The sequence below is a fragment of the Cherax quadricarinatus genome, chromosome 66 (genome assembly GCF_038502225.1).
Source record: "Cherax quadricarinatus isolate ZL_2023a chromosome 66, ASM3850222v1, whole genome shotgun sequence".
Classification (NCBI taxonomy): Eukaryota; Metazoa; Arthropoda; class Malacostraca; order Decapoda; family Parastacidae; genus Cherax; species Cherax quadricarinatus.
In genome coordinates this window covers 3049944-3062267 of record NC_091357.1, presented here as the reverse complement: position 1 = coordinate 3062267, position 12324 = coordinate 3049944, and positions in this window count along the sequence as shown.

Here is a 12324-nt window from a genome sequence, read left to right as displayed (position 1 = left end):
GAGGCTTCAGAGTGGGTAGGGGATGTGTAGATCAAGTGTTTACATTGAAGCATATATGTGAACAGTATTTAGATAAAGGTAGGGAAGTTTTTATTGCATTTATGGATTTAGAAAAGGCATATGATAGAGTGGATAGGGGAGCAATGTGGCAGATGTTGTAAGTGTATGGAATAGGTGGTAAGTTACTAAATGCTGTAAAGAGTTTTTATGAGGATAGTGAGGCTCAGGTTAGGGTATGTAGAAGAGAGGGAGAATACTTCCCGGTAAAAGTAGGTCTTAGGCAGGGATGTGTAATGTCACCATGGTTGTTTAATATATTTATAGATGGGGTTGTAAAAGAAGTAAATGCTAGGGTGTTCGGAAGAGGGGTGGGATTAAATTATGGGGAATCAAATACAAAATGGGAATTGACACAGTTACTTTTTGCTGATGATACTGTGCTTATGGGAGATTCTAAAGAAAAATTGCAAAGGTTAGTGGATGAGTTTGAGAATGTGTGTAAAGGTAGAAAGTTGAAAGTGAACATAGAAAAGAGTAAGGTGATGAGGGTATCAAATGATTTAGATAAAGAAAAATTGGATATCAAATTGGGGAGGAGGAGTATGGAAGAAGTGAATGTTTTCAGATATTTGAGAGTTGACGTGTCAGCGGATGGATTTATGAAGGATGAGGTTAATCATAGAATTGATGAGGGAAAAAAGGTGAGTGGTGGGTTGAGGTATATGTGGAGACAAAAAACATTATCTATGGAGGCAGAGAAGGGAATGTATGAAAGTATAGTAGTACCAACACTCTTATATGGGTGAGAAGCTTGGGTTGTGAATGCAGCAGCGAGGAGACGGTTGGAGGCAGTGGAGATGTCCTGTTTAAGGGCAATGTGTGGTGTAAATATTATGCAGAAAATTCGGAGTGTGGAAATTAGGAGAATGTGTGGAGTTAATAAAAGTATTAGTCAGAGGGCTGGAGAGGGGTTGTTGAGGTGGTTTGGTCATTTAGAGAGAATGGATCAAAGTAGAATAACATGGAGTGCGTATAAATCTGTAGGGAAAGGAAGGCGAGGTAGGGGTCGTCCTCGAAAAGGTTGGAAGGGGTAAGGGAGATTTTGTGGGCGAGGGGCTGGGACTTTCAGCAGGCGTGCGTGAGCGTGTTCGATAGGAGTGAATGGAGATGAATGGTATTTGGGACCTGACGATCTGTTGGAGTGTGAGCAGGGTAATATTTAGTGAAGGGATTCAGGGAAACTGGTTATTTTTATATAACCGGACTTGAGTCCTGGAAATGTGAAGTACAATGCCTGCACTCTAAAGGAGGGGTTCGGGATATTAGCAGTTTGGAGGGATATGTTGTGTATCTTTATACGTATATGCTTCTAAACTGTTGTGTTCTGAGCACCTCTGCAAAAACAGTGATTATGTGTGAGTGAGGTGAAAGTGTTGAATGATGAAAGTATTTTCTTTTTGGGGATTTTCTTTTTGGGTCACCCTGCCTCGGTGGGAGACGGCCGACTTGTTAAAATATTACATGATATATATATATATATATATATATATATATATATATATATATATATATATATATATGTATATGTCGTGCCGAAAATGTAAAACTGGTCAATTAGCAAGAACTCATTTAAAATTAAGTCCTTTCTGAAATTTTCTCTTATACGTTTAAAGATATATTTTTTTCATTTATGTTAATGTAAAAATTCTTAATTTTGCACCAAAAGAATCTTAGAAAACTTACCTAACCTTATTATAACAAGAACAATTTATTTTAGCCTAACTCAACTAAATATATTTTAGATTTGTTTACAATAATTTAATGCTAAACAAACACAGTGAAATATATTTTTTTCGTTAGGTTCAGAATGATTTTGGCGAAATTATTGCATACACAAATTTTCGCTTGTCCTATATGGCAAGATAAGCGTTGCTATTTAAGCCAAGATCGCAAGTTCTGCCTATTCGGCACGACGTACTACTACTAGTAGTACTACTAGTGGTACTACTGCTACTTGTGGTACTACTACTAGTGGTACTACTGCTACTTGTGGTACTACTACTAGTGGTACTACTGCTACTAGTGGTACTACTACTACTAGTGGTACTACTACTACTACTAGTGGTACTACTACTAGTGGTACTACTACTACTAGTGGTACTACTACTACTTGTGGTACTACTACTAGTGGTACTACTAGTGGTACTGCTACTACTAGTTGTACTACTACTACTAGTGGTACTACTACTACTAGTGGTACTACTACTACTAGTGGTACTACTACTACCAGTGCTACTACTACTACTACTAGTGGTACTACTACTACTAGTGGTACTACTACTAGTGGTACTACTACTACTAGTGGTACTAATACTACCAGTGCTACTACTACTACTACTAGTGGTACTACTAGTAGTACTACTAGTACTACTACTAGTACTACTACTAGTACTACTACTACTAGTAGTACTACTACTAGTAGTACTACTAGTACTACTATATATACTACTATATATATATATATACTATACTACTAGTATTACAAGTACTACTACTACTAGTAGTGTTACTACAAGTACTACTACTACTACTGCTAGTAGTACAAGTACTACTACTACTAGTAGTACTACAAGTACTACTACTAGTAGTACTACAAGTACTAATACTATATTACTACAAGTACTACTACTACTAGTAGCACTACTAGTAGTAGTACTACTACTAGTAGTACTACTAGCAGTAGTACTACTACTAGTAGTACTACTAGTGGTACTACTGCTACTTGTGGTACTACTACTAGTGGTACTACTGCTACTTGTGGTACTACTACTAGTACGATTATCTCGTAGTGGATGTTAATGTTTTGTTCCATTATACATCCTATACGATTATCTTGTAGTGGATGTTAGTGTTTTGTTCCATTATACATCCTATACGATTATCTTGTAGTGGATGTTAGTGTTTTGTTCCATTATACATCCTATACGATTATCTTGTAGTGGATGTTAGTGTTTTGTTCCATTATACATCCTATACGATTATCTTGTAGTGGATGTTAATGTTTTGTTCCATTATACATCCTATACGATTATCTTGTAGTGGATGTTAGTGTTTTGTTCCATTATACATCCTATACGATTATCTCGTAGTGGATGTTAATGTTTTGTTCCATTATACATCCTATACGATTATCTTGTAGTGGATGTTAATGTTTTGTTCCATTATACATCCTATACGATTATCTCGTAGTGGATGTTAGTGTTTTGTTCCATTATACATCCTATACGATTATCTCGTAGTGGATGTTAATGTTTTGTTCCATTATACATCCTATACGATTATCTCGTAGTGGATGTTAATGTTTTGTTCCATTATACATCCTATACGATTATCTTGTAGTGGATGTTAATGTTTTGTTCCATTATACATCCTATACGATTATCTTGTAGTGGATGTTAATGTTTTGTTCCATTATACATCCTATACGATTATCTTGTAGTGGATGTTAATGTTTTGTTCCATTATACATCCTATACGATTATCTTGTAGTGGATGTTAATGTTTTGTTCCATTATACATCCTATACGAATTAGTTCAATGATGGTAAACCATAAATATTCCGAAAAAAAATCGTTAATCAGCAATTTCGATTAAAATTGTGATAATTTACATAGCTAAAAAAAATAGTTACGTCAGAAAATACCTCAAATTTCTCTAAAATGTCGAAATGTGCAATAATAGTTTTTTATGGACTTTTCATGTTTTGTTTTTTAATGTAAATATTAAAAATATAGAAACATATGCACTAAAAAAATGACGTTATTGCATATTTCGACGATTCGTGTTTTTAATTGCATATAAATGCATATAAATGCATATAAATCACTGAAAAAGTTTTAAGGTCTATGATTGGAAATAATTCTTCTCATCGACACCATGCCTAACCCTTCTAGGGTAGGGTAGGTGCCTGAGTCCGAGCCTTTAGCTCATAAGACTGTCATTCCCATTAGTCCCCTTGGGGCGGGGATGGCAGACCAGAGAGGCCTAGCTTGTGGCTAGGCCTGGGGACAGTTGGTCCCAAAGATGAGGTGCTTGTGCCTCCTCCCATGGGAGATTTAGGTCTCAGACACTCCCTAAAGAGGGAGCCAAGGCCGGGCCACCACTTGGACAAGGCCCGGGCCGGGAGAATACCGGCGAATCTTTAACTAACTAACTAACTAATTTCTTCTTCTTCTTCAGAAAATGCAATTGATGCATCAGTTTCAATTAAGAGGTTAATAATTTAAATTCGACGGGTAGGCTTCATTCTCCATCCATGCCAATAAATGGTAGAATGAGAACCACTTGTAAATCCTATATTCTTTAATGTCTTGAGGCACAGACTGAACCACTTAACGCTGCACCAGACCAAGATGTTATAATACTTAGCATACCACGAGCAGGGATACAACCCGCGATCAGAGAGTCGTAAAACTCCAGACCGACGCGGGTTCTATCCCCACCTGTGATATGGTTTGTTTGCAATCGTGTCATTACGAATGGCGGTATATCTTGCTGCATCTACTATGGCTCATTTTAAGATGATACGCATCGTTGATACAAATGTTGTGGTTCTCGCTGTCATTTCCTCATTGAATATTAATAAATTATGGATATATTTTGGAGTTGGTAATAAGTTTTGTATAAAATTGCATTTATCTGAATGTAACTAATTATGTACATAACAGTAAATGATAATAAAGATAATTATTATTTATCAATGTTACATAGACTAGGAATTTGGGACACCTAGGTCGCAAAAAATGTCCCCCTTCGATACCTACCACTGTCATAACCGCAGGTTGCTCTGGACCTATTAATTAAATGAATTATACATCAGGAATTCTGGTAAATATATAAATTTGTGGACTGTATATTAAAAAATTATTATATATAAACACAATTACATAACAGAAGGAAAATATATCTTAATATCACTCACCAATTTGACTGGATATTAAGTTGTATCATACTCAGAAAAGCCTCACTAACTAAATTTATGAAAACACTGGCCAGAATTATACACAAATCTAGAGAGCTTATCTGAGGTTCCTGGAGCTGTCTTGTCCAGTCGTCTGATATCTCAAGTTATGCAGGAATGCATGTCCAACAATTTCGCCTCCTATTTGAGAGGTGTCAGCCCAATTTCAACCTCTAGAGCACGAAAATTCCTTCCCATCACACCAACGTTGTACACAATTCAAAACCAAGATGGCTAGTCTGTCTGCGCAGGCGCAGGTCCAGTTTCCCATTTTCCATAATATAATTCTTTTAAATACAGTATGGCCATCTATTTACATATAACTACTGTATTTCTGGAAAATATATACAGTATTTTCCACAAGTTTCATTACATTGCAATTTGCCATATTGTGGCCTCACTAGGTTGAGGGAAGTCAAGGCTGTATCAGTGTTTTACAGCCTATGAGTGTCATCATTCTGCAACCATGGAAGATGCACACAGGATCGTGCATTCACCAAAACACATAGGTATCTTTGTTTTATGAGTAATTTAATGATTCCTCTGTACCTCCTTGGACGAAACAACTGAGATTTGCAAAGCGTCTTTACGATATCCCATAACGTTGCTCTCATTCTTCAGTTTATGTAATTATTACAAATCTCGTACCTGTTCTTGACCTCCTCCTCCCCACGTCATATCTCAGTATTGGATTCATTTATACTTACATGATGTACATGGCTCACTAACCTAGTCAAATATTTTTATGCTTAAGCCTAACGAAATTTAAGACGTGTGAAGATCATTATAGTCCCCAGCGATCTTGACAGCAGCTGCCCCTATGGTCACTTTCCAAACCAGCACGACGGAGTACATGTAATGCAGGTTACTGATGTTATTTGTACATCAGAGAGCATTTACCAAGTGTACAAACAATATGTTATGTAAATTACGACAGAAACAGCCATCCAACACTAATATATTCGAGCAATGTTATCAAATTAACATTTAACTATCACGAGCTTCTCACTACCATGTGTCTGGCAGGAGACTGCTTAATGATCTTATCGGCTTTAAACAGTGCCCTAAATGCTGACGTTTTCGACACCCCGCTAATCATTGTCAATCGAGGGCAGATTTCTCTACCTATTTCCCCCCCCCCATCCTCCCTGACTCAAGGAAGATCCCTGCAAATTGTCTACGAATCAATTCCTGAACTGTGTTGGGCCTTCGTTCTGTTTATTCATGTTCTTGCCTCGTATTCCCGAGAGAACGGGAGATCCGCCTACTTAAAGAGAGAATGTCGTACTGCAAACCATGGACCATCGACGTACAATTGATTTTTTGCAGAGGTTCACAAATGTTAGCATGGCTTCTCGACTTCCTTCTGCTACACCTACTTATCCTTCATTTTTTGTACGCAGTAAATTTCAAGAGTTTCGCTTTGATCCTTTGGCGATAGAGATGGCGGTTCAGGTAACGTCACTACTACAATATTTATTCACCAAGATTTTACTTCAATGTTCTCCCTCTCTTCCTCGGTGCATCTGTCTTGTACGGTAGACACCACCTCTGTCACTATGGACGTTTGAAAGATACCGTCCTCCTCACTTCCCAGTAAATGTTCATGGGTCTTCTACAGACCCTTGTGATGTTTTTGAATATACAACCTACTTGAGCTTTCCTATTACAACCACAAGTCAACCCAGTCCTCCTTGTAAAGTACCATCTTTGCACCTCCTACATATCTGTTTCCTCTCCAACTCCCAGATTAAGAAACGGTGGACGTAATTTCAACATATCCACTGTGCTGTAGTTCCTGATTCTTCTGATAATCGTGAACGCAATGAAGCGCTTCAAGACTTACATTTGTCATTTGCTACCTTTGTTTTTGTACTTCTTATTGTAGTTAACTACACAAGAAGTCTTACATAAGCTATGTCTAGTTCTTGAGGAGCATCTAAGCCTTTGGATTAGTTCCCCGAAATGCACTGCATAGTGGTTTTTTTCTTTGTGCCGTCCTGCATCTCGGACTACAGAAGGAAGCCTTTGCTTCAAAAGAATTTTCCTGATTACATACCGTTTTGCACTGAGAAATCCTTTTCCTGACGCTCCAGTATTTTTTAATGTTATCCATTTACTCTGTACAAAATGAGCCCATCTCTCCAATGTCACATAAACTCTGACTGAAAGGTTAAACCTCAGAAACTGATAAGAATAAATTTAAGAGTAGAATGGAAGTCTTAAGAAAACGCGTTGTTGGAGTCGAGTTTTTTCTCACAATGGGACAGCATAAGAAGAAAATAATTAACAATTGTGCACCTTGTGATTATTACCACTATTTCTAGCACACTTGTAGATACTTATATTGAAAACTGATCTGGACAGTGCGCCATCACTAGACTGACCCTGGAAAGCTATGGTAGGCAGTTTGAAAATGTGGCACTGCATCCTATAAATTCATATTCTACTCATCTTAGGAAGACTGGAAGTCGATAGTTGATGTGATTTTGATTAAAAGTAACCAAAGAGGTAAAGTAAACAGTATTAATTTGTCTGATTGGACCATTTAGTACAGTTATGAGACACAGACGTTCCCACACCAGCGTGCCTGGTGTGGGATTCGTCTGTAAAAACCACGTGAAGGGGATTTTCCCAGTAAATTCTGCTCTACAGGAGCATGACAAGAGAGCAGCCTACCAGGAAAGACTGTGGGGGTTACTGATACCAGGAAAGACTGTGGGGGTTACTGATACCAGGAAAGACTGTGGGGGTTACTGATACCAGGAAAGACTGTGGGGGTTACTGATACCAGGAAAGACTGTGGGGGTTACTGATACCAGGAAAGACTGTGGGGGTTACTGATACCAGGAAAGACTGTGGGGGTTACTGATACCAGGAAAGACTGTGGGGGTTACTGATACCAGGAAAGACTGTGGGGGTTACTGATACCAGGAAAGACTGTGGGGGTTACTGATACCAGGAAAGACTGTGGGGGTTACTGATACCAGGAAAGACTGTGGGGGTTACTGATACCAGGAAAGACTGTGGGGGTTACTGATACCAGGAAAGACTGTGGGGGTTACTGATACCAGGAAAGACTGTGGGGGTTACTGATACCAGGAAAGACTGTGGGGGTTACTGATACCAGGAAAGACTGGGGGGGTTACTGATACCAGGAAAGACTGTGGGGGTTACTGATACCAGGAAAGACTGTGGGGGTTACTGATACCAGGAAAGACTGTGGGGGTTACTGATACCAGCAAAGGCTGTGGGGGTTACTGATACAAGCAAAGACTGTGGGGGTTACTGATACCAGGAAAGACTGTGGGGGTTACTGATACCAGGAAAGACTGTGGGGGTTACTGATACCAGGAAAGACTGTGGGGGTTACTGATACCAGGAAAGACTGTGGGGGTTACTGATACCAGGAAAGACTGTGGGGGTTACTGATACCAGGAAAGACTGTGGGGGTTACTGATACCAGGAAAGACTGTGGGGGTTACTTATACCAGGAAAGACTGTGGGGGTTACTGATACCAGGAAAGACTGTGGGGGTTACTGATACCAGGAAAGACTGTGGGGGTTACTGATACCAGCAAAGACTGTGGGAGTTACTGATACCAGCAAAGACTGTGGGGGTTACTGATACCAGGAAAGACTGTGGGGGTTACTGATACCAGGAAAGACTGTGGGGGTTACTGATACCAGCAAAGGCTGTGGGGGTTACTGATACCAGCAAAGGCTGTGGGGGTTACTGATACCAGGAAAGACTGTGGGGGTTACTGATACCAGGAAAGACTGTGGGGATTACTGATACCAGGAAAGACTGTGGGGGTTACTGATACCAGGAAAGACTGTGGGGGTTACTGATACCAGGAAAGACTGTGGGGGTTACTGATACCAGCAAAGACTGTGGGGGTTACTGATACCAGGAAAGACTGTGGGGGTTACTGATACCAGGAAAGACTGTGGGGGTTACTGATACCAGGAAAGACTGTGGGGGTTACTGATACCAGGAAAGACTGTGGGAGTTACTGATACCAGCAAAGACTGTGGGGGTTACTGATGCCAGCAAAGGCTGTGGGGGTTACTGATACCAGCAAAGACTGTGGGGGTTACTGATGCCAACAAAGACTGGGGGTTACTGATACCAGCAAAGACTGTGGGGGTTACTGATACCAGCAAAGACTGTGGTAGTTACTGATACCAGCAAAGACTGTGGGGGTTACTGATACCAGCAAAGACTGGGGGTTACTGATACCAGCAAAGACTGTGGGGGTTACTGATTCCAGCAAAGACTGTGGGGGTTACTGATACCAGCAAAGACTGTGGGGGTTACTGATTCCAGCAAAGACTGTGGGGGTTACTGATTCCAGCAAAGACTGTGGGGGTTACTTATACCAGCAAAGACTGTGGGGGTTACTTATACCAGCAAAGACTGTGGGGGTTACTGATACCAGCAAAGACTGTAGGGGTTACTGATACCAGCAAAGACTGTGGGGGCTACTGATACCAGCAAAGACTGTGGGGGTTACTGATACCAGCAAAGACTGTGGGGGTTACTGATACCAGCAAAGACTGTGGGGGTTACTGATACCAGCAAAGACTGTGGGGGTTACTGATACCAGCAAAGACTGTGGGGATTACTGATTCCAGCAAAGACTGTGGGGATTACTGATTCCAGCAAAGACTGTGGGGGTTACTGATACCAGCAAAGACTGTGGGGGTTACTGATACCAGCACATGAACTGCCTCCGACAAGCAGCTGGGAGATGAGGGGCTGTACAAGCCATCCTGGACGAGGTTACCAGAGGCAGCCCGCACCCGCTATGAGCTCGTATAGAAGCAAGAAGGGATGTGTATAGTGTTGCTGGGTTTAAATCCACAGTTTAGTGTTTCTCTGAAGGGAAGTGCTGGAACAATGGACTTCCTGGCCACTGAAGAAGTAATCAGAAAAGACTTTAGTGTAGTGGGAACTGGTATGCTGGATGTTATTAGTTTTATGCATGACTAATTTTGATTAAATTGTACTCTGTTCTTAAATAATTTTGAGGATTCATATTTATTACATATATTACATATATATATTACATATATATATATAGATATATATATATATATATATATATATATATATATATATATATATATATATATATATATATATATATATATATATATTACATATATATATTTATTACAAGTACATTTACAAGGTGTACAGACCTAGCTGACATCAGTGACATACTACGGTATAGGGAGCCCATTGTTATGCAGAGCATTTCGAGCAAATTAGGTCAATGTCCCTGGATGCGACCCACAGCAGGCGACTAACACCCAGGTACCCATTTTAAACTGATGGACAGGGACAGCAGGTGTCTTATGGAAACACGTCCCTAATGTATTCCAGCCGTACCGGAGGAGATTCGAACCCCGGATCTCAGTGTGCGAGTTCAGTTTTATGCCTTAAAGGATACACCCACATTCTGCTTCTCTTTATCTTCGGCTTAAAGGATCCATTTACATCCTTCACTTCATCCTGTGCTCAAAGGATACCTTCAAACCCACTTTAAAGTACTTACACGTTTTTCCTAAAACATTTTCCTTCCATCTTGTAAATTAAAGAATCCTAAAGGCACTACCCATCTAGATATTGATTTACTTCATCTTGTTCTCTAAAGTACCTTAAGTAAGGAGCAGCTTTACAACCTTGAGTTGCAGGGGACTGAGTAGCAACATTCCCGGAGCAATATTGCTTACCAAGAATGTTATAGGATGGAGAGGGAGGGAGAGAGGTAGGTAGGTAGAGAGGGTGGGATAGAGGAAGGGAGGGAGGGAGGTAGGTAGGTAAAGAGGGAGGAGAAATTTTTCTAGTCAATCTGCCGGGACGATATTAGACCCTGCCAGTCTTAATGCTGCGATATTAACAGCGCATTAGACGAGAAGAGGAGGGAGAGGTGGGGAGATTGATGGAAGGTGGGGAAGAAAGAGAGGGGGGGAAGGATATAGAGATGGGGAGAGAGGTGAGAAGGCAGGAGAAAGCGATAGGGAGAATTGGAAAGGTGGTGACCAAGAAGAAAGGAGAGATGAAGAGGAAAGAGAAAGATGGGAAGGGAGAAAGAAGAGGTGAGAGGTAGTATATAGGTCTGAGTAAAGTAATCAGTCTCTGGCCACCTTCCATCCCCATGAGTCTCTGTATAGAACTTCTGGCAGGATTCCGGTGGACGCTCCGACAAGTGACTTGTGACTATTTGGTTTGCAAAATGGTTTTCTTAAATCATGCAAGACTGTGCCTCCTCTCCTTTTAGAAAATCTTACATTTAGTGCAGACACACAGTAAAAATGGCTACACTAAATTCGATTTTTATATATGTTACGTTGATTATTTACACGCTCAAAATTATATTTACATGTACTAACATATTATTTGGACATAGTCGTTGGAAATAGTTGGGACAAAGACTGTATTTACATCTCTTCTCTCTAGGAACAGCTGCAATATACGTATTGATGGCTGCCTGTCTTAGTGCGTATAAACAAGTTTGACTCTCCACAAAGTCCTGGTGGCGAACCCTAAGTGATTTGGCCTTGCACATAACACAACTAAATCTCTTGTTTTGAAAACTGCTAAAATAATAGAGTCAATGAAGACAGGTCATGGTGTAAGAAAGGTCGTCTTTGATGGTCACGTATCTTGTAATCCAATATGAAAAGGTATTGGGGGGAAGGAGGGTTGGACGGGGGGTAAACTGACCAAGGAAGTGGTGTATACTAAAGGCGAGAGCTACTTATGTCATGTTGGTGTTGCTTGTTCTTTTGAGTTGTCTGACAGCTGATGGGTATACGAGGTAAATATACATGTATCGTTATATATAAACAGGGATAAGAATGTCAACCAGAAAAAAATTCTAAAGAATATTTTTGCTCACACTTAGATATAAGAATGAGCCCACTGGTGTTCAAGCTAATATTATACACAATCTAACAGTCTACTTCAGATGTTTCCGTAACATTAACACTTTATCCTACATTTGCCAGTAGGAAAATTTGCTGTCGTATGAAGAGCGAGTGAAAAGATTCTTGTCTTACTTAATTAGAATCTCTTACGACATTCACCTGATGGTCACATAGAGGCTTAGTTTTTTTTTTATTCCTGAATCTTCACCTCCTCTCTCTCTCTCTCTCTCTCTCTCTCTCTCTCTCTCTCTCTCTCTCTCTCTCTCTCTCTCTTTCCTTTCTCTCTCTTTCTCTCTCTTTCTCTTTCTCTTTCTCTCTCAAATTTCTTCGTCTTCAGCCCCTCATCCATTCATATCTACATTCTT